General features: G+C 27.5%; 1 protein-coding gene across 1 annotated transcript in view; it reads right to left on the bottom strand.

The window, feature by feature from the left end:
- The window catches only part of LOC114128905 (lachesin-like), a 108,149-nt gene that overhangs the window by 5,507 nt on the left and 78,333 nt on the right, over nucleotides 1-24,309 (bottom strand). The gene's annotated exons all lie outside the window — the stretch shown is intronic.

Below are 24,309 nucleotides of genomic sequence, written 5' to 3'. Positions count from 1 at the left end.
ATTAATATTATAACGTAGTTAAATGAATAACAATAATAAAGATTATTAAATAACATATCTTAACTACTCGAGTCTCAAGATTAAGTACGTAAGTCGTAGTTAGAACACAGTGATCTATACTTCAAACCTCGCAGGACCGTATAAAGTATAAAATAATATTTTGTTAATTGTTACAATTATACAAAAATATAAATAACCCTTGGAATAAGTATAAACCACAACATATGAGGAACCATATTATATTATATTTTCACACAAAAAAAAAATGTATTATACATACATTTAAAAGTCATTTAAAGTCAAGAAATTCAAGAAGGTACATATCTATAAATATTACTGAAATAGGCTAAGATATTTTGAAAAACATACATGTCTAATAAATGATAACAATATAAATATTTTTAAACATTTCAAATATTTACAGTTATACATTTAAAATATGAAATGATCTCAACAACACCAAGTAATTTTTTTTTTTATGATAATTATTTTGAAACAATATTTTTATGAGAAACCTGAAAAACTGTTATCTATTGTCATAATATTAAATATAAAATGAAAAAAGGATAAATCGTGTTGATAGTGAATATATATAATGAAGATGGATGTCATATAAAAAAACTAGCAGTTTTAAAAACTACCAAAATATAACTTGGTAATTTACAAATCATACACATTCTTAGCACCCTCAACCTTGGTAGACCCTATATTATAATATGTAACTTATAATAAAGTAGTTTATAATTTTATTTATTGTGATAAATTTTGTGAAAAATAGTATATCAATAATATTTATAACACTCATTAATTTAAGTTTTCTAAACGAAGGTCATCAAGCGACTTATATACTTATCTACTACCTGTAACTACCTATTGCTTTGACATCTATAATAATAATACACCGATTGTGTGGTGAAAAGAATTCAGTCGGCCTTTATAAAGGTACAACTTTATATATACATGACCTATCTTCTTTAAATATAAAATTGCACTTTTTAATTATCATAATAACAATTAAAAGATCCACGTGCTAAATTTATTTTTTTTAAATTAAAAGGCTCACGCCGCTCGGGTGTAAAAATTAATTAAAAACGCCGGTCGACAAAACGATGACCTTTTTTCTATCAGCTCCGTGGATAATGAAACATAGCGCGATTCAAAAATGTTTACTTGTCAACTGACTTACTTTCATATGTTTAGTATGTTGTACCTACAAAAAATAAGCATTCTTGCCCCGAATTCGGGCTAGCAATACTACGTAATTCCAATAACTATAATATACAGAATTCTCACGAAGTATATTCGACCTTTATATTGTAACAATGCAATTATTAAAATACAATTTTAATATTTAAAATTTTTAAGTAGACATACAGAAACACAACATTTTAAAATATAAATAATTGTTTTTACTATGTAAGAATTAATATGTGCAATGTTGCAATATACACTTTTTCCAGATATTTTTTTTAGATTCTGAGAGAAGAAATGTATGTTAGAGTATTGATTTTACGTATGTTTTATTCGAAAAATACTTCGATTTTCAATTTTTTAAATGGTTTTTTGTAGAAAAGAAAATATGAACAAACGAAATTTCTACGTTACACCGGTTATTGATAAAATAATTTTTTTTATTTCATTGAAATTCAAAAATGAAAAAAATTGTACCTAAACTATACTTGAGCATTTCACCAACTTTTTATAAATCTTGTATTTTTTAAAATATTTTGACCTAACCTTAACCTAACCTATTTATGAGAAATTTTCGATCTTTTTAGTTTTTTTTCAATAAATGTCAAGAAAATAGTTAAAATTTGTTCAATTTAAATGCAATATATTTAGTAAATTCATAATAAAAATATTATTTCACGAAAGTTTTAGGAATTTATCTTTTTAAATTCGTACTTAATGAACATAAATAAAATACTTACATATTTCGTTTTCAACTAACTTTCTTAAGATCCCAGAAAAAATGACGAAATTAGTAAATAATATACGTTCATAAATATGACTACATTTTTGAAAATAAATTTTTCCATAAATTTAAATTCAAGATTAAAATTTATCTATGTCAACTTATTGAAACGAAAGCTATACTTTTTATACTTTTAGTTTAATTAGTTAGTTGTTTTAACTTTTATAATAGGAAATAAACACATAACATTAGTTATAAAAAGGTATTAAGATCTGCGCAAAGTACAAATTACATCTAATTTGATATCCAAAACAATCACAATTTTTGAAAATCAAAACATTTTATCGTTAATTTTTTATCTACTCATTCACAAAAATAAAATCTTTGTAAAGTCATTATATTTTTTGCTCTACTCAGAATAAAATTTAATTAACATCAACCAGGTTGATTGATTCAACCTATATACACTTCCTATATACTGGATACTTCTGGGGGACGTAAAATGTTGTCAAATATCTGTATTTACGACCCATGTGTTCCCTTACAAAGTCATTTTTTAAGATAAATGAATTCCGTTTCTGTATTTTCAATTTTCAAATTTAGAATTTGTTGTGTTTGGTAATGATTGAGTTTACATACGTTAAAACAAAAGTAACATATCTCACATAAAATACAGTATAATTATAATTTACCAATCCATAAAATTCTCTCTGTAGAATATAAATAACAAAATCAAAAAAAGTTTTGTATGTATTTTATGCTGCAGTAAATTGGTTTTTTTCTGTACACAATTGTAAGTGGCGAGGCTCAAGAGGGAAAAAAGAAATAATAATACGCTTGAATTAGCAATCATTCTAGGAAACTGAGTTTATGTATACGTAAAATTATATTCGAAAAGAATATCGCTATTATAGTTTATTAAATAAGAAAAGGCGGCAAAATGAAACCATTTTTTAATGCCTTATTTATATTTCAATCAACGCAAACGTAAAAAATAAAAAAAAAACAATCAAAAGTAATGTGCATTATTTATTATGTTACAGTAATGATATAATTATTATTTCAGGTAAATGTATCTACTATCTATGTTAAATTATATTAGAAGTTCAAATAAAAAAAATCACAGAAAACAAGGGTACCTATATCGAGAAGACATGTTTTTGCATTTATTTAACTTTAAAAGTACTTGGGTACCTACGTCAAATAGTTGTATAATATTTTTTATTATTTTAATATATACATATTAATTGTTTTTCAATTCAACCTTCCAAGTTTGAACTTTTTTAACATTTTGACGTAAACTTTCCAAATAAAACTTGTGCACTTCATTAAAAACTACAGCAAAAAAAAGGATATTCATTTTTACAATTCATCAAACAAAAGAAAATAGCCCATATTTATCTTGCAGAATAAATTAAGATGGACTAACCATGTTTTTTAGCTAGATATAATATACACTGAGTAAGTGTAGGTGGTATAAAACATAATTATAATGAATGAGAATTTATTATTTTTTTTTTTTTTTTACAAAGAAATTCCTATATGTATTTAAATATTTCAACTTGTGTAATTATATTATTATTATTATTATTAGTACTATTAATATTTTTCTTCGAATCATTTAATGTGCGCTTCAAATAATAACAACTATATCGTTTGGTATTTGTAACAATAACCAAAACGATTGACGTTTTGGACGTTACATTTAATTAAAGCAACAATTGTATTTCAACTATTTCTATGAATTTGTATATTATGAATTTTAAGCAAAAATTATAACATTCATTGATCATTGGGTTAATAAACATCGGACGTGCAGGTACAAAGGCGTTCCTAGTACCATTTGCGTGGTAAAATAATACATACATTTTAACTAGCTTGTAGGTACATAATAATACGTTGTAGTTATTTTTGACGTGAATACTAAAGAATCTTTTCAAAATACAACTGTTGAGTAATTTGAGTTCCGAACACGATTTATCGCATTCAAAAATCGAATGTCAACAACGTTGTTAAGCGTTATACGATTTTCTTAACACGTGTGTTGATAATAAAGTTTAAGTACTTAAATCACGGTCGGGTACCATTAATAGAGTGGTGTTTTATATGCGTACGCGTAACGGTTCGAAATCGTATTATAAATAATATAATATAATATAATAATAATAATGATAATACACGATACAACGGAAAATTGGTTTTAATCTCACGATAACCGGCTGGCTCGATGATAAACATTGCCATTGTACATCATGCATCATAATTTGAATACGCGATATTATGTTTTAATGTGAAGTTTAATTTTGGATGTGTGTATAATATACAATACGATATTAGAACGTCTAAGTACCCCATAATTTAGCGCAGCCGGTTTCCACTCGAATTAGTCTCTCGAGTAAATCCTCGAGGTTAGAGGCTAAAACTTTTCACTCCTCTGCCCGTATGTTTAAATCAAATTGAAAATAATGGCTACTAAATTGAGTAATAAAACCTTTAGGTAGATACCTTATGTACACGAGTAAAGCTGCTGCGAGTTGTAAAACTCTGTTCCCCGTGAATTACGTATGTACGAGTACGACGATTACATATTCGCCGTATACTATTAAAATTCATATAGAATTATAATATTATGTTCGAACATATTTTTCGTTTTTTGAGAGTTACTGCGTTTACTTTTAAATATTTTATAACGCGGCACGTCTTTACAATATTAACGAAATTCTGCGGTCATAAATAATATATATCTCGTAAGACCGTACACGTATTATTATTGTTATAATTGGTTGTTATATTATATTATTCTATGGATAGATTATTCATATTATTCATATCATGATGATAATAATAGTAATAATAATAATAATAATTGGTTTACGTTGTACGAATTTAAATTAATTTGTCTGTACAAAATAATAACACGATAATAATACACACGCGCGCATATTATAATATAAAGAACGCTGTTGCAGTGAACCGAATTGAAAATAAGATCGCGTAACCGTGTTTACTCGCGGTAAATATAAAAATAATGTTTGTATTATATTATTTTCAATAAGTGTGTTTCATAAATCAGTATGTTTTTCCCATTTATGTTTGTTCGATCGGTCTCGGAAACCCATTTCCAGAGGGTACATCAGGTGCTGTGCATTGCTATAAGTTTCTGAAATCGTGCGCACAGTTTCAAACGACAAAAACATTAGGAAAATGACGTCATTATAATGGAGCGCAAACTCGCGTTATATATTACACGAAATAATATATATATATTATATATTATATATAAATGCTGCAGGTATCATGTATGATATGTCATTACATAAACACGCGCAGAGAGTTACAGACTTACAGTCGAGTTTTTCGAGTAGCGAAAAAAAGACGTGGATACTCGGAAGCGTAAAATAAAAAAATAAAAACTGTTTAGTCGTTTAAGTTTTATTTATTTGTTTGCTTTTATTCGCTTTTCCTTTTTGCAGTCGGCTATTTCCTGACAAAACGCAACAAAGGCCGTGAACTGTACGCCGCCAGACTCAGCTCTTTGCTCGATCCATATTGACGATTGTTTGACGTACTAGGTATTATTACATAATTGGACTACGGTACAATTCAGATGACATGCAGTAAGGCACTATATTAAATTATACTATGCAAGCGCATACGCACAATAATAGTAGCTAATAATACTGATTTCGATTTAAATTATTCTAATTATTACAGTGTTGATTTTCTATTTAGTACTAAACATACATCAGCGATCGCAAAAATAAAAATTATTATCTGCACGAACTTTCTAGACACCACTATAACGCTGTTTGCGACATAACAACACATTATCCTATTGAGTGAACCATTATTGTTTTAAAAACAAATTATGAATTGTGTTACTTGCGTCAAATTATTGATTTTATAAACAGTATAAAATCATTTATGTAAGTGATTATCTAATGTATTTTGCTGGACGTAGTGCAAATAATAAAAATTTACTTGCAAATGCTTAGTCATAGTCTCGTAGGGTCATACGAATTGTGCTCCTTTAACATTATTTTTTTATTTGTGTATTCAAAATCTCATCACATAAAAAAAATTATTTAATAGACTCAAACTATTTAATTCATTCAATAATATTTAAAATATAAATTAGTGGAATTATTATTATAATGATGACTTCGTGTGAATGACACGGGTGCCGAGCTTTCAATAAAGGTTATAGACACTATTATAAGTTTAAATTGTATTTTTCATATCGGACGATTACATTTTAAATTGAAATAAAATCAAAATCAAAAACATATTTGACAGTCTAAACATTATGTATAATTATTATTATGTATGTTATGTGGGCAATACTATAACCACCGACGTCCTATATTTAATATACTCAGGTATTATAATCGTGCTCGGTATTAAACTCGATATCACTATACTATAAAAACTAAAAGATATTGATCATAGCCTTGTGCTATAGAAGTTTGAATTTTAAATGTTTGATAGGAAATTCATATAATTTGAATTTATTTACTATACCTCTTTCACATAATATAGAACATAATAAATAATTGACCTGCATTTGTGAAGAAAGTTTTCTAGGTTTTAAGTGATATATATATATATATAATAAATAGTAAACCTTTATTTAATTAAACCATATTATTTACACGCAACATGTCTGCTAAGTTTTAGTTATTGTTGTTGATGTATTAAATGAAAATATGAAAAAAAGAAAAGAAAAGTGCATCGTATCGCGCTTTTAACCTTTAAAATTTACCTTTGCGTAATTATTGTCATAATAATGTGTATTATTTCTATTCACATTTTGCCAAAAGTATACACTTTTTTTATAGTCTACAACTTTATTTAAGTTCATAGAAAGTACATTATTTTTGCCGAAATGTAAAATAAATGTAACATGTAATATTATATTTTACCTAATATGTATGTGGGACATGTATTTGAGATCGATACGGGTAGAATGAAATTTTAACTTATACTTTCAGTACCTATTTTGTATTTTTGACATTGAGTTATGAACAAAAGTCTAAACTCGTAATTGTGAATCAAATCGACGCGTTGTATCACGAAGAGATTCATAGTATCTACGTAGGTACACACCTCATAACACTATCCAAACACCAAACTATTTGTAAACACGATAATGACTCTAAAAATTATTTTTAGTGCACTGCAATAGTTGTTTTTAGTCTTATGTGTGTTTCATATCATATTTTCGTGAAATTCAATTTTACTATAATATTTAGTTTATTGTGAAAATTATGACAAAGATGAGTATCAAATAAAATACGTGATTGGTTGCAGATAGTTATGGGTAGACGGTGTATTGATGGTATTATTTACTCGTGCAATTTTCTATTGAAATATCAACTATGTGCATGGATTTCGGTGCATAAACGAATTCAAAAGGAGCATCACAACTTTGGACGCTCCGTTAAGTTCTCCGGAAGATAATTTAGAGAAGTTTTGGAATCCCATCACGGTTGGTTTACTGCAATACCGTATGATAATGTAAGTTGTATAACAGCGACGAGACGGTAAACTACCTAGCTATAGGTATAAGACATAAGTATAACAAGATATTAAATTATATCGACAGATCCGTTGTAGAATTGAAGACGAATTTATAACTCATCAAGACATTGTTGATGATAATATTTAAACCAACCATGGAGAGAATAATATTACGATGGTGTTAAATTATCCATTAGGTACAGTGAATCCTAAAATAACATATTTATTTTATCAGTTACAATAACACGATTAAAAATTACTACTAAATCAGCTATAATCCTATAACTAATATATACTGTTAGGTAAGCTGCAACGTTATTATTTCAATGTTCTACCATTTGGCGGTACGAATCGTAATTCTAAAATAATAATAACCAGATAAAAACATAATAATAATAAAAACAATATTGAACTAAAATGAAAATTAACACTCGACTGTATAAATAATTGTTTTAATTGTTCCGCAACTTTTACTAATTATTATTATTGGTTTTTTTATCAAGTAAATAACTAACTATCGTTGTTGGTAAATACAAATTAATAACAATCAAACCTTTTTTTTTTAATTTCCTAGTCTAACTAATATTAAAATATATATATATATATTATATATAGTATTTTACAAAGTTCAAATAACGAATGACATTAATAACACATTGTTCTGTAGTATATTTATGAACTAAATTCACCCTCTCCCTCCTTCGACCATTATATCTTTTCTACCACTTACGCGTATAGTAAATATTATTTTTACTTTCATGTAATGAACATTTCAATAAATTGAATCCAACTGCAAGTGACCAAACGTAGTATGTTTTGTATAAACGTTCCACGAGAACATTTTTAATCGCGTGTTATAATGTTTAAGTATTAAACGAAATAAAATTCTCTCACAATCAAGTCCCGATTATAGACTATTGTTTTAAACCATTTTCGGTAGATAGATACTTATTGAGTTTATAAAACGTCAATTAATTCTAGCAATAAAAATAATAGAAAAATGGTGTTTTCTTAACGTAAAATGAGCCGATTTGTCATTGATCATTATCATCAGGATTTATATTTTATAATCAATGGTTTCACGTTTGAAACTCATGGTTGTTGGATTTGGTTATTAGTCTATATATTACAGTATTACACATTATAGTTTGGCCACCAAACTACGGCCATAATAATATGTATTTAATACCTACATAATAACGGAGTGTTCAGCAAATTCACGGCGCTAGATTTACGATTGTACACGTACTGCGATCTCCTCAAATCGTTCCTGGGAATAATGATTATGTATAGTAACGTACGTATAGTTTAGTTTGCGATGATTAACCGTAGGCTGACCGATAAATAAATAAAACACCATTAGGGTTTAACGGTTCTACGCACCGGTATAATATATAGTGCCAGTGCCCAAAACGAAATTCCCGCGGGACTAAGGAAACACAACATATACGGCTACGCCGACCAACAGCCAAAATCTAAGTCGCCATCTCGTGATTGTGTTTTTCTTTTTTCCAAAAACCGTTTCTTTTCGTGTCAAATGCAAACGTCTCCGATTTATTAACTCCGACCACGGTGACCGACCGCACAGTGACGAGACAGTTATAGTGTATTATAAGTATGCATAATATTTCACAAGGGTTCATAAAGAAAATTTGAAGTTTCAAATTGTTATAAGTAAGTACATTTTTCTCTATATATTCTGTATTATAATATTTAGGTACATAAGGGTAAGTTTGTTTTGTTAATGTTCGAGAGGCAGTAGCGAGTAGATTTTTTTTGTAACTGACCGTCGTACGTACAACACACAGCTGGAACAATGTTTTTCACGTACTACTAACACTACGTTTACTAAGTCAATGCTTAAGCACTGGAGAGTCGATAAACATAAAATCATCAATTAATAAGATGAGTACATTTTCCACTGAGTCACTTTTTAAATTTGTTTTTCCATATTTTAATTTTACATATAAGGCAGGTAAGGTATACATATATATTATATGATTTATTATTTTAAACTTTACAACTTTAATAAAGCACTATTAAACAGTACTCGTAGATAATTAAAACATATGTTAATTATCCTTTGAATTTTTTAAAACAAAAAAAACTTAGTACATAAATTATGACAATATTATTATTATGTGCTAAATTATGCATTAATAGTATTAATGATGTAGAACATTTGATAACATGTTGATTCAATTTGACCTGTACACTACAGTATTACAAACTAAAATAAATTCTCAGTATTGCACGTTAATTTATTTTTTATTAATGTACATGTTAGTTACATACGGAAATATAAGTACCTATCTATGTATTTGAATTTGAAACAATATCTAACGAAAATATTTGATACGTATTTATAGTCATTCCTGAGCGTTGTTTAAGGTAAACACATCTATTAATTTAACTTTACCGCGAATATCTTTCTACCGTTCAAATCGCGATTGTACTATTATTTCGGTGGCCACAAGAATTTCTTGATACAGTTCTACCGTAATACTCAGATCAATAAATATATATATTATAAAATGTGATTCATAAAGCTCACATGATTTTAAAATTATAGTAATAAAGATTTATTTATCAACATTTTATAATTTGTAAAAATTGTCAGAGTATTAACATTTTTATAGTAATATAGTAGTATTAAATAACTTCTACTTTCTAGATTAAGTAATAAGTACATATTATAAATAATTTAAATTTAAAATAGCTATAAATATACCAGTATGCATTTATATGAAAAGTAATTCTGCCACCAAACAATAAAAAGACGAATATACACTGTTTGACAAATAATGTACAATGAATAGAACTTATCTAATAGTTAGATAAATTAAAAATTATAATATTTTACTTATTTATAATTTGAATAGTTTTGATTTATGTTTTTTATGTCAATAGTACTTAATTGATCCGTAATATATATATATTATTATATGGTACCGAAGTTAAAATTTTTTTTCTTATTTAAACTTAATTTTAAATCAGAAAATATAATATATCAAAAAGTACTTACTCGACCAAACTACGATTTAAAAATAACATGTTCAAAAAAAAAAAAAAAATCATCTAATTATTTAAATAATTATTCACAGTAAAAATGAACGGTTTACCGTTTGAAAATAAAGAAGTATGTTGTCACAGGACAATTTGTGGTATGAAAAATCTAAGTAGGTATATAAAAATCATAATTTAAGTAAGTTCATAATTTATTATTATAGGACGAAAAAGAGATGAGCATGCATTTGGTGAATCATATTTCGGGCTTAATGATTCACTTGTAGTTGTTATTGCAACGTGACCGTCCTTCAGTCACGTACTGAAATAATAATATAATATACCTACAACAGCAGTACCATGATGAAACGTCCGATGTAAACATACGACTTCAAATTTGTGTTAAAACGTTTAAAAACTGTTTGGCCATTAGAGAGTCAAGTGGTACACAATAGTTATTAAGTGGTTTACACAGCGATGGGGCTTGCATAAAAAGAAAGATTCTTGACGGCCACTAAAAAATTTAATTGTGTGCGTGAACGAGAATTTTTTTTACCATCACGTACGTATCATTATATTTAACAACTACATCATTCGCGTTCAAAAGACTTTGTCAGATATTTACGTCGAGTTTTTTAAATTTGTTTTTAAAGGACCAAAATGTTGGATGGGCAGAAAAAGAGATCAAAATGTTAAAAATCAAGGTTATTTTTGACTGCTTATCGAGTATATATACTACACACACACACACACACAAAAACATATCATTGTAAAATCAATAAGTACATTCATCGCTCTGCTTGAAATTTAAAAGGGTGTTCGGTAAAGTAGAAAATAAAAATGTAGTTTACTAGTATATATATAGATACTGTTTTTTCCAATAAAATAACGTATTCAGTGGTACCGTCAAATGTCAACAAGGATATATTTTATAAAAATAGCATAGCCAATAATTTTTATTAATCAATAATCATAACTTGCGTGTGAATTTAATTAATACTTTTTAAGTACTTTTAAGTTATTCCGTAAAAGCTAGGTTTTTTCAGTTTTGTTTTTCGGAAAATCTATTTTTTATGGAAATTTTGATTTATTATCAGAATTGTATTACGGTATAACGATATTACTGTATTTATATTTTATTTTTTATCACTTAAGAGAATTTATAATTATTACAACAATATAATCTTTCAGCCTGCTACGTATATTCGCGTGCTGAATCAGTCTCGTTTCATCGCTTGCCCCGTGTACCTATAGCTACTACATCATTGGTAAAGTAAAATATTATATTATATTAAAATTGTATTTCAATATAGTACATTAAATTGTACTCGGTATAACTAAGTGTCTTGTTTAATATTATATTTTACATTTAAGTCTTCTCATATTCCACCGTTTGAAGTTAGTCTGTCGCTGCTACACCGTATCAAAGATAGACAATGTTTTTTTTTAATTATTACCTACCACGTAACACTACTATAAATAGTATAATGGTAGGTATTAGAATTACGCTAAATTTATCAACCATATACTGTATGTATTATCATAGCGACGGTACAAAACTTGTAATTAAATCACATTTTTCAGGTTCCAAACTATTTTTTATCAACCTTTTTACCTTTATTTTTAATTTAATAATATTCCTATTAGGAATATTATTGTTTTTAAATCGATGTTTAGTCAGTATCAGTTTCTACAAAATATAATATTAATTATTACTATACTATCGATCATTGTCAATGATTCAATGAATATTTACAATTATTTGCTTTACAATACCTACTTATTATAAAAAAACAAAATAAAAACTTACGAAACAATAACGAAAACATTTTTTTTCAAGGTAATTTACTTTAGTAACAATGTGCATAACTTTCGTTCTGTCAATTCACTTGTGTAGAAAATATTGATAGTTTTTACAATAAACCAGTAAAAACATAACATACTGTACTATTTTTAAGTAGTTACATGTGATAATACTTATAGGTGGTAACTAGGCGGTTTTTACGATTTCACGTTGTAAATTACAATGTAAATTGCTTTTCAGAAGCGAAACGTGAAATAGACATGTAGGCATGACAATATTGTCTTAATTATATTTTATATAATATAATATTAAACATTAGCACTGCTGTTAAATGACTAAATAGTTTTACCGTAACTTCCATAATGGTTGATGCGCTATCGTGGGCAGATTAATGTAAAGTTTCACAGAATGTCAAAGTAAATGCATAAATATATAAGTTGGAGACGGATTATTAAAACTGTCCGTCGAAGTTCAGAAACAATATCAAATTTCATCACCAGAAATAGATTACAGGAATATTTTTAGTTTTTAACTGAAAGTTTGTAATGAAGATACTTATTAGATACGTGTATAACCATTTTGATATAATATTGTGTTAACTGTATTTTATTATTATACCGATATAGTATTACATTAAACACGCATTTGAAATGTTTGTCAAATTTACACAGAAACATTGTGTTCAAATGTCTGATTACTATTGTATTGTTATTTAAAAATACAAAACGACAAAAAGTATTGTGTACATAATATTATTATATTTTATATTAATAAATGACAGTAATCGAAAGCAAGTACGATATAGCTTCTTTTTTTCTTTTTTTTTTTTTTGTCTGGGATTGATGGGCCCGTCGGGATTCCTACGATTTCCTATTACGGCCATTTCTTTTCCGAATGCATAATACATTCGATATTAAATAATAATGTTTATCATTTTGGGAATTTCTTGATATTTGTTTTTGAACATCGTAATTCAGTTGTTTCCATATAATAATAACGGTAGAATGTGAACCTGCATACAAATTCGGATCGAAAACACATTATATTAGAATATCAAACTGTTTTGTGCACTGTTTTTATCTGACTGCGTCCTGAACCCGAGGGTCATATGTTTAACAGTCCGTGTATGTGTGTGTCATCGTAACCCAGTAGAGCGTAAACGGCCGGACCGAATTTTGGGAAACAAAAGTCAGACCATTCCTCTTAATCAAGCTGAGAGTGACACTTACGGGTATAATAGTAACATTAGAATACCTGGAAAAACCGGAAATAATATTGATAGAAAACGAAATTATTTTTATCGAATAATAAAATATAATTTTAAAATCGGAATTATTCTACAATAAGAGGGAAGAAAATCAACGTGATTCTGTAGAAATTCTAGGGATGAGTTTATTTTTAATAAATGCATTGATATTGGAAATAGTACTAAGAAACATATTATAATTTTCTTTCATAGGATCGTATGCATTAATGGACCAATATACGAAAACGTTGATAACGCAACCAAATAAACGAAGCGCACACGTCTTGCAAAATAATAAAATTAAAATTAAATTGAATTTGAGAAGAATATTTTTGTTCATATTAATATTTCATACTTTCGTTTTATGTTTCGAATTTTGATGGCATTAAATCAGATCAATATTGATGACAGTATGGTAAGTACTACGGACTATACTACTATAGAACCTATTTTAAAAATATCGGTTTTTTAAACATTCTTTAGTCAACGCTAAAATATGGTTTAGTTTGATAGCACATTTCAGTAACAAGATCCAAATTACAATATCTTAATATAGGGAATTAATCCCTGATTGGAACTGACATCACATAACTTATATCCAGGTCAAATCGTATGCTCATCATTTGTGAAATAGGATATAAGGTCGTCCAAATTGAGAATAATGAAGTCACGTGTCGTGAAAATCTTGAAATTCAATATTTGTCAACGTCGAAGAATTAGCTGGTTTTTGGTAAATAATATGGCGTGTGCAATTACAGTACAATTGAATGAAATGTCACATCGGTACGGAAAGAAATATAATTTATTTAGATATTATTATTCATTATTTATTGCAACTGCTGTGTTATTGGTTATTTCAAAATGTAAACTTGACAGTATAGAGTGTTGTATTAAAATAATCCGATAAAAATCAACGAAGAAAACATAACTACAGTGACTAAACACAAAAACGACGTAAATAAAAATAAAACATTTTTGGATAAAATGCATGCACATAAAAACGAGTACTTCAAGCGCAATACATAGTACCTGCAGTGAGGTACTTACTCATTAAAAATATTTCAACCATTTTACAACATAATGCCCGTAGTTCAATACTGAACTATTTAGAGATCGGCAAAAACTTATCTAAATATTTTTCTTGTAGACATTACAACTAGAAAAATCACACAACAATTTTCCTATTTGACACGACGAGTTCGCAATGTAACCGAGTACGATTATTCAATAAATTATGTGTATAATCGTTTAAGAATATGATAATGAGATGATACGATATCTGCAGTAAAACTTTTCAGCCCGAACGAGTGAGGAGTGTTAGACGTGACGATAAGAGTTATAGACGGATAACTGTGGAAATAGACATAAACAATGTGGTTTGTGATAAACTAAAAGGTCATTTTGTGATTAGACAAAGGGTTTTTGATTGGTATGTTTAGATTTCTAGACAGCTGAATTTCATGTTTGGATTATATACATCCATACGGACTTAAGAAAACGCTTGTTGATATTTATTTTGATTTGTATGATGATTTTAGATAAAATGCATAATCAGAGCAAGCATTTCTGTTACGTTTTTAAAGCAATTTTATTTAGTGCCATACGTAGTCGAAAGCATCAGGAAACATCAAGAAGGCGGTTGTATAATATTTTTACATTTGAGAATTGGTTGAAAACAGTGAACACGGGATTTATAATATAGTTTTTATGTACTGATAATAATAATATTATTATAAAACCGAATTCAAGCAGCGTTCGTTTGGTTCCCATGACACTATACACATTCACACGAATAGATATATTATTATTATCGAGACGTTTTATAACTAAATCAAAATAAATAATATGATATTGAAGTTATTACGACTATCGTGATGATACTGTCATCGGCGGTGGAGTGACGTCGACATAATGCTTGTTTGATGTTGAGAACGAATATTATTATATTAATATATCATAATTTATGCGCAGTATGCGTCTATCACCTATATATTTCCATCGCCGTTTCAAATATTGTGTGGTTTCGGGCTATAGTACGATACTGTACGACTGTGTGATGATGCCTATACAGTATTTAATTGTAATTGACGGCGAATCATTAAATCGCCGTGTGCCCGGGGGAAGCACCTATATGTGAGATAATACTAATATCGTACAACAATATACCTAGGTTCCTTGGTATAATATATAATAATTATTACTTACAGAACGGGAGGTATACGCATGCCACAGCAGGATGCAGGATTGTCGATATTCGCCAATAGAATGGTGCTAAACGATTGCCGAGATCGAACTTATACAAACCAAATACCGAAGACACAAACTTACACATCCGTTACGAATCAATCGCAGCCATATATAATATATTGATCCGAACCCTTCGAACGGATTCCGCGATGACAGGTTGATAAGAATGTATAATATGTATATATACAATATAATACATTTATATAATAGGTATGTATAAATAACGTGATTTATCGCGGTAGTGTGAGTTAAGATAAAGTTTGCTTAGAATTATTTAAATAAATAAATAAATAAAAATCGGTCGATGGGGTTGAAAAGCGACTAGAAGTAAATTTCCTGATAAGTGTGCCGTATAGACGTATAATACGACTGTGTCGTTTTTTCAATTAATGTCTAAACATTAACTTCGTTTCTGTTGAAATAATTGATCGCAAAACAGTTTTTTTTACACCAATACGTCTGTCGTCTGCCAGCAAGAATAAGACGTTGAACAACGTTTCTCAATAATTTTATTCTACAAAATATCCAATAAAAACTACATAAAATATGGAATATTTCTATAATATTGATTATTTTCAATCAAAATTGCTGAACCTATAAGTTAACGATTAATATTTTAAATAAATATAATTTTTAGATTCTGATTAAAACGATTCTACACCAAGATGAGCGAAACCGGACGAATTTTCTTCAACTGATAATGTAACTACAGTTTAAACACTTGAAACTAGTTTTATTATTATTTTTTTTTTACATCATGTAGATTGCAGAACATTTTTTGTTGTGTTCGTAATGTTTCATTTATATTGATTAATTTTTATAATCACTTAACATTAATTTTAAAATTTTAATTTCTTTTTAAGAATTTTACAATAAAATATAAAATTAGACTAAGTACCTATCCTATTATTTATGTAAATATTTATTAACCTTTTAATATTAAGTGATACAATTTTAAGTATAACTTAATGTATATTTTTCTATAAATTCATACTACCAATATTATTATACAGACATTCAGAAATAAATCCTGATTATTTCACGTGCTGTTATCTGCATTACGAAGTACCAAATACTCACATATAATAATTGCGTAAAAAAAACGTTCTATAAAAAATTCCAATATTTGAGGTTAAAGCTATGTTTTTTAGATTTCTGATTTTTAAGTACTACGACTATATGAGTATATCGTTTATTAATGAGTAAATTAAAACAAAAAACAATTTTTTTTTTTTTGTTATATTAACACTGAGTTTGTAATGTTATTTTATTTTTGATATTTATGAATGACTTTAAGTAAAAAAAAACAATCTTTGTTTTGTTTTCTTATTTATAAAATATATTCAGTTTGTTAAAAAGTGTAACTTGAATAAAAAAAGGTTGAATAATTTATCTAGTTTATGTAGGAAAAGTATGAAATAAAATAAATAAAGTCTTCACTTTTATAAAAACATGTAAAAATCAAAAAAATTAAAAATATGTCACTATTACTTACTGAACTCAATCGATTTTAATAATATTTCACACCACAGTAACTATGTCAACAATAATATTGTAGATAGCGATACTTAAAATAACGGTAAGTGTATTACTATTTGTTATGATTTCATACAATGGTCTTTCAGGCCACTTGATAAAATATGTAAAATGTAATGTTTGATTAATAATATGATGTTTAAGTCTTGATAATGTAAATTTGAATACACAAATAAAAAAAATAATGTTTCTATTTTGTGTTTTGTAAATATTAAATGTTATGCGTATTAATGATATTTGTATTTATTATTCTTTCTATAATTTCTAAGGGTATTAATCAATAATAATTGGTATGCAATTACCTAGTATTAATTTAAAATAATTTATCTGCATTATAAATATATCAGTAATCAGCGTTTTCTACGTATATACTATATACCTATTATATATTGTACTACGTAGGTAACTATATTTATGACTTCTCATCACCAACAATTTAGATCTCAATTATTGATGTTAAAGGTAGATACGTCTTAATAAAACATAATCAAATTCTCGTATTGTTTATTATCATTATGATTTTATGTATCTTAATGTTTTTATAACATCGTGAGTATTATGATCTTTGCCTATTAGTAGACCACGCTGGTAGTTCGTAATATTCAATTTTAACTATTTCAATATCGTATATCTAAAAAAATTTAAATACTTTTGATTGCACAACATTTTTATATTTTTATATTTACCCATTGATTAAAATTGTTTAGCAAATGTTTTTAAAAATTAAATACTTAATCATATTATCGAGAAAAATATTTGATAGAAGTGGATAGAGTTCTAAAATGAACAACATATAATGATTTTCTAGCAAGGTCTTTATAATAGAATTGTACTTATATAGAAATACAGTTTCCGTTCTTTTAAAAAAAAAATAAATAAATAAGAGCATCACGGATCATTCTATACATCTAATACAAATGTCATATGTATGTGAAAATACAGTATTGGCGTGAAGCTTAAAAGCTTTTTATTATGAATGAAGATTTTTTTCAATGAACTTTTTTTCTAGATGGATGGTTATTGGGTAAGTTTAAAGCTTTTTAATTTTTTTTCTCGAAGCGTTTAAAATTGGCCTTTATTTGATCTGTATCACTTGAAAATATTTGCTTAAATATCAAAAAAACAGTATATTATACTAAAATCATGTGTATAAAAACATAGATATTTGATGTTTAAGTACAAAGATACTTGAGTATTTAAGTGTAATCTTAACTCTTCAAAAATAAATCCTTCTTACTTCTGGGTTTAAACACCATTAATCTCGGTGTTATTTGTCTCACGACTTTTTCCTTCATTATCGACTCGGACTCTGTAACCTGTCTTATAAGTTTTAAACAATTTTGGGGTCGCTCGTTAAAAAATATATATATTTTTAAGCAAAAAAAAAAAATTAAAAATATAATCTAAAAAATGGTACTTGCAGCGATTGATGGCTGTACCCGAAATGAGAAAATACAAAAATTATACAATTTTCTATACCATTGATTGAGGGTGAAATATTATATAATAATGTCATGTTATTATCACCTTGTTAAAGTTAAAATTCGATTCCTTCCTATCTAGAATGGAATGCATAAGCTTTAAAAGAGCAAAACTCAGCTGGAACGGTGTACCGATTATAGTGGGTCGGTTGAGCGTCAAAGCACATTTGGCGGGTGCGAATCGTTTAATTAGGGAGGCGTTTTATTGGGACTTCTCTCTGGTAGCTACAGTACCATTAAGAAAACCAAAACAACGACGTTGGAATTAACGCCGACCTCAGATTGTCGGCGGACCGAGACCGGTGAAGAAATTAATAACGGCTGGAGGGGGGATATAAATGGTCCTCGTTGTTTTTGCAGTGATGGGCCTTAATGGTCTGCAAACGAACCGGAAAAGAAGAATTTGTTTTGCTAATGTTCTATCGCAAGAATGCGATTACAAAATATGTTTGTATACACTTATATGTTTTTTTCCGTACTAATAGCCGGTAATGATTATTATTAATCGTACAGATCGCTGATTTAAATATATTAGTTTATTATTCTCGGTTATGAGTTTAATTACGATTAATCGTTTTTTTCAACTGATGTAAAATAATGCACCTACTGTAATACCCTCCTGTCTTATTCCGTTAATCACAACCTGTTTGTATGTTATTAAGTTTATACACTGTAATATAATATTTACGCGTTCGTAAAAAAAATAAAAAATAAAATAAAATATTGTTTGAATCATTTAATTTAAGAACTACGTTAACATTAATTTATCACTTATAATTAACACGGTGTATTAATCGAAATAGAGATCAATTAAGCTTACGAACGGGTTTATTGATCTAAACTATTTTATTCATTCCACTGTAAAACGAAAACATCAAAACAATACTCGTGAATATTTGTATGTATTTTAATTTATTATTATCTCAATATCTGAACCCTTTGAGCAAATTATGTAATATCGTGGAACGGCGACTTCTTGAAAAATCAAATCGAATAATTATTTTTGTATATTTGAACAAGGTACGACTTGTTTAATGCATAACCAAGAATCTATATTATATTATGTTACCGGAATATCGTTCACAGAATCGTGTTCAAACAGTACAAAACACTATAATATTGTAGCGAACAAAGTGGATTTTTGAGTAATCGAAAAAACACAATATACACATTTTCAGTAAATGTAAATTAAGTAAATCGAACGAATCGAGTGGCGACTGCAGAGGAGTGTTCTACTAGATACATCGGATTAGTCATTGCCTAGCGCAGCGTCACACACCTATCTTGTATTTTACACAATGCAGAGGATAACGCGCAGAGCATGTAAGTAGTAGATTTTTTACGCGACCCGTAATGTCCTCACGTTAAAAGGGTTAGTGCAGTTTAACGTTTATAAATATATATTATACGCTATAACGGCAGCTTTTAACGAGAATCAAGTTAAAAAACACTCTAACGGAAAGCCATTTTTCACTGTTGCGTGCGGTGTGGAACGGCCGTACGGTTACTCGCTTTAATGATAATATCATGTAATCGTCTCAATGCGCAATTGCGTACAATGGTTTTAATCGTCGCCGACACTACAATCATATTATTATGGTAAGTGTATGCGATTATTGTTATTATCACACGATAAGTAATGTTTAATATCACAGGGCACATAATGTTATCCGTAACGATCGATCGTACTCTACTCTTCATTCCTCTCACACGCACACAAATCCGTATATATCGCACCGGTAAAATGGAAATATACCGTCGGGCCCATCTCTATTGACTGTTACGTGCGATTGTCGTGATAAAACGCGATATTCTGCCCTTTGCCGGAAACTTCACCGTCAGACGCACCTCGTCGATGTTTGCCGTAAATATTGTAATATACAATATATGCGTACGTATTTCACTCGCATAATAATAATAATATGTCGATACCTACGTTCGACACCGAACACGTCGCAAGACGTGTAAAATATTTAGTTATAGGGCAGTAGTGGTCTCCGAAAGCGACTGACAAACGTGACTTATTCGAACCAGTAGTGTGCTATAATACGCGTCGTATCGTGTACAAAATATGCCACAAACTATTATATCCTCACAAGTCCACGGGTAGCCAAATTTTCGATTTTATGGTATATTTTTTTATATTAAAACGGTGCTGCACACGTGATTTATGAACAAAAACAACCGTGGTGATAGATTTAGCGAATAACCATAATATTGTTGAAAAATATACGATAATAAGTTAGGTTTTTTTTTTTATTATTTTTCCCCTTATGGCTGGTAACCAAACTAACTAAATCAAGTCATTTTCGAATAGCAAACTGGATGCGCGATGGAACGACTGTTTTTCTAAGTCGTCGCGCTGTTGTAATTCTTCTGGTACGGAAAATTACCGTACTAAACCTCTATACTACAAGGGAAGTACATCTCCTGATAGGTGGACAAAAATAAAAGTCATCAAGCTTACATTTGTGTCCACCATGGACCAACAAATCATTTTATCTAGATCACCGACGTACACAATTTATTGTTCAGAAACGCTCTTATATTAGGCGATTTACCAAGTATTTATTCCTATTTTATTTTTTAATAATAAATAAATTATTCAAATTCTGTTTTTTTTTTTTTAATTTTTGAGTCTACTCAAACGATATATTTCAAGATACTTTAAGATATTTTAAGGACAATTTTCTTTAATAAATTTTAATAAATCTGAAATTACTATTCTGATTTTGTATTTAAATACAATAACATTTTCCTTAGAGTATCTACTAAAATGTATAAAAAGTTGGAAAATGAATGAATTCATCATTAAAGGTAAAAAAGAGAGACGAGCATGTTTGGCAAATTACTCTGTATAATGGGTGTTCAGCGTGCTGCTTATTCATATCGAAATGCACAACTAAAAGAAATTTTTCTTTCCGTTTCATTCGATACGATATCAATCGGCGGGTAATTTATTCCGTTTTGAGATTTGTTCTTCGAATTCAGGAAAAAAAATCATCTCCCACCAATTTTTCCTCAAAGGAATCGATCGTATATTTGTACTATTTACTTATCATTTCTTAAGTGTACTTTATTCTTGTTATTATTTCATATAATACTGTGTACCTATATTCATGTAGGTACTATAGGTTTTAAATTAATATATCTATAGTGATCGGCAAAAAATATTTATTTTTTTTAAATTATCACCACAATAATATTTGTATTCAATTTTTTTTTTACTTCTAATCTAGTGAAATATAATATGGAGATTAAATTATATTATTATTTAATTATATTCAAAATGTAACTACATTATCACTCATTTATACAGTTTTAAGAAATTGCTATTGTTTTTTATAATTTTTAATTACTTTTCTTGATGGACATAGATTTATAATATATTATTATTATTAATATTTTTACTATTGAAAGAAATATAGAGATATTGACGATATCATTCACGATTTACTTTTAGTTGGAATGAATTTATTGATTAATCCATTATAGTATGTGTTTAAAAATTAAAATGGCTTTTTTTTAAAAATTACCTACCTTTTTTTTTTAACTATTATTTTTTTTTTAACCTGTATAATTTCACATAAATTCACGATTCATCAATTAATAAAAGGCATTTTATGTATGACAACGTCGACATTCTATTACATTGGGCTGAACATAATACACGTTACTCTTGTTTCAAATAACAGTGAGATGTTATTCATACTTTACACATACGAGTATAAATCACATTTAAATTCTACACGGTACTTTGCCGTTATTATTACGGTCGTAAATTCCAAATAAAACTACACTTGATTCTGTCTCTTAAATAAGCATGTCAAATAGAAATAATAATGGTTTTTTTTTTTTTAAGATATAATTATTATAACGATTGTCCGAAGATTTAAGTAATTATACATTATATACATGTTATGTTAAAACACGTGTATTATACGTGGCATACATGTATTATATAGTACAAACAAACAACTTACAAAACAAATACGTTTTGAAATGTTGGTAAAATGTGTAATAAAATTATAAAAGTTTTAAAAATATATAGGCAATATTTTCTAAAAACTTTTCAAAGTTCGGCTTTTAAAATTAAAAATTTTAATACTGCAAAATTCACAGTTTTCACGTTTCGCCACTTTCATTAATTTTATCGAAATTGTATAAGTACATACTCTTATGAAAGAAAAAAATATATAAAGTAAGTATTCATTTTCGATAATATTTTTGAGTGAACAATTGATTAACATTTTCATTTTTTGTTTTTAACATATTGGGGTATAAAAATAAATAAATAAATTTAAAATGTCAAAAAGAGCTCAGATATTTTAAAATTGATTTAATAGTTTGAAAATGCTACATAATATTTGATTGGAATTTCAAGTCTTTGAAATTATTTTTTTCTGAATCATAAAAAAAAAAAATTAAAACAACTTTGTCAAAAACATGTTTAGTTTAAATATTCCCATTTTAACACTTTTTATTTGTTTGTTTAAGTATTTTCTACTCTTTCTATTTTGTTTTAATTATCTCAGTCCCTTCAAAAAGTAACAATAGATGAAATTTGCAACTACAGATGACTTTCAACATTGAATATCGAAGTAAATTTATTTTTATTACGTAAAAAATAATACATACATATCATTGCAAGACTAATAAAGTCTCCCTTCCGCTCGGTATTTAAAAAATTCTTGTATTATAATGAATATTTCCGTAGTAATCACATTAAAAATATATACGTATTTCATAGAATAAATTTTATGATTAATATTTTTTTATAGATACTATTGATTATATTTTCAATACCGTTAAATTTTTAAACTGTTTATTGTGAAAAAAAGTTATTTCCTATAATTATTGATAAAATAAAATAAACTATTTTATTTCTATATATTACATTTATTTGTGTATATTATAACATAAATGCAAACATTTTTAATTCAATAATTTTAATATTAAATTAACTATTTCCGGTATTGTTTTTTAAACAATGAACTGAAGTCAAGATAACGTTCATCATCCATCATAATAATGCATGGTTACTTCTTAATATTTGGTATTATTAAATCGGTTATACACATTATTGTTTATTTTATTATTATTATTTTTTTAATCTATAAAAATACTAGTCCTATTATTTAGGAAAGGTTATGTTTTGAATTTTTCAATTATGTGTAAACAGGTACATTAAGAGAAAAAGTAAATAATACACGAAGATATTTTACCAAGCATAGTGGTGATCGAGTTTAACTTAGAATCAGAGCTCAAATCCGATATATTCATTCTGCTGGAAATGTTTTATTCATAACTAGCAAAGGTCGGTTGAAACATATTGAAATAATTTATAGTACATTATACCACAATAGCTTATAGAAATAACTAATAAGAAAAAATAGTACATCGGTTGAACTATTTACAAAATAAAACGATTAATCAAACACAACGGTTTAATTGAATTGTTTTAAGTCAATATAATCCTCCAGAGGAAAGGATAACGCCTATCAAATCTCTTAACTCATATTATTGTAATAGACCATTTGGGGTGAATGCCATT

This window comes from Aphis gossypii, chromosome 1 (genome assembly GCF_020184175.1).
Source record: "Aphis gossypii isolate Hap1 chromosome 1, ASM2018417v2, whole genome shotgun sequence".
Taxonomy (NCBI): domain Eukaryota; kingdom Metazoa; phylum Arthropoda; class Insecta; order Hemiptera; family Aphididae; genus Aphis; species Aphis gossypii.
This window is presented reverse-complemented; position numbering and strand designations above follow the sequence as displayed.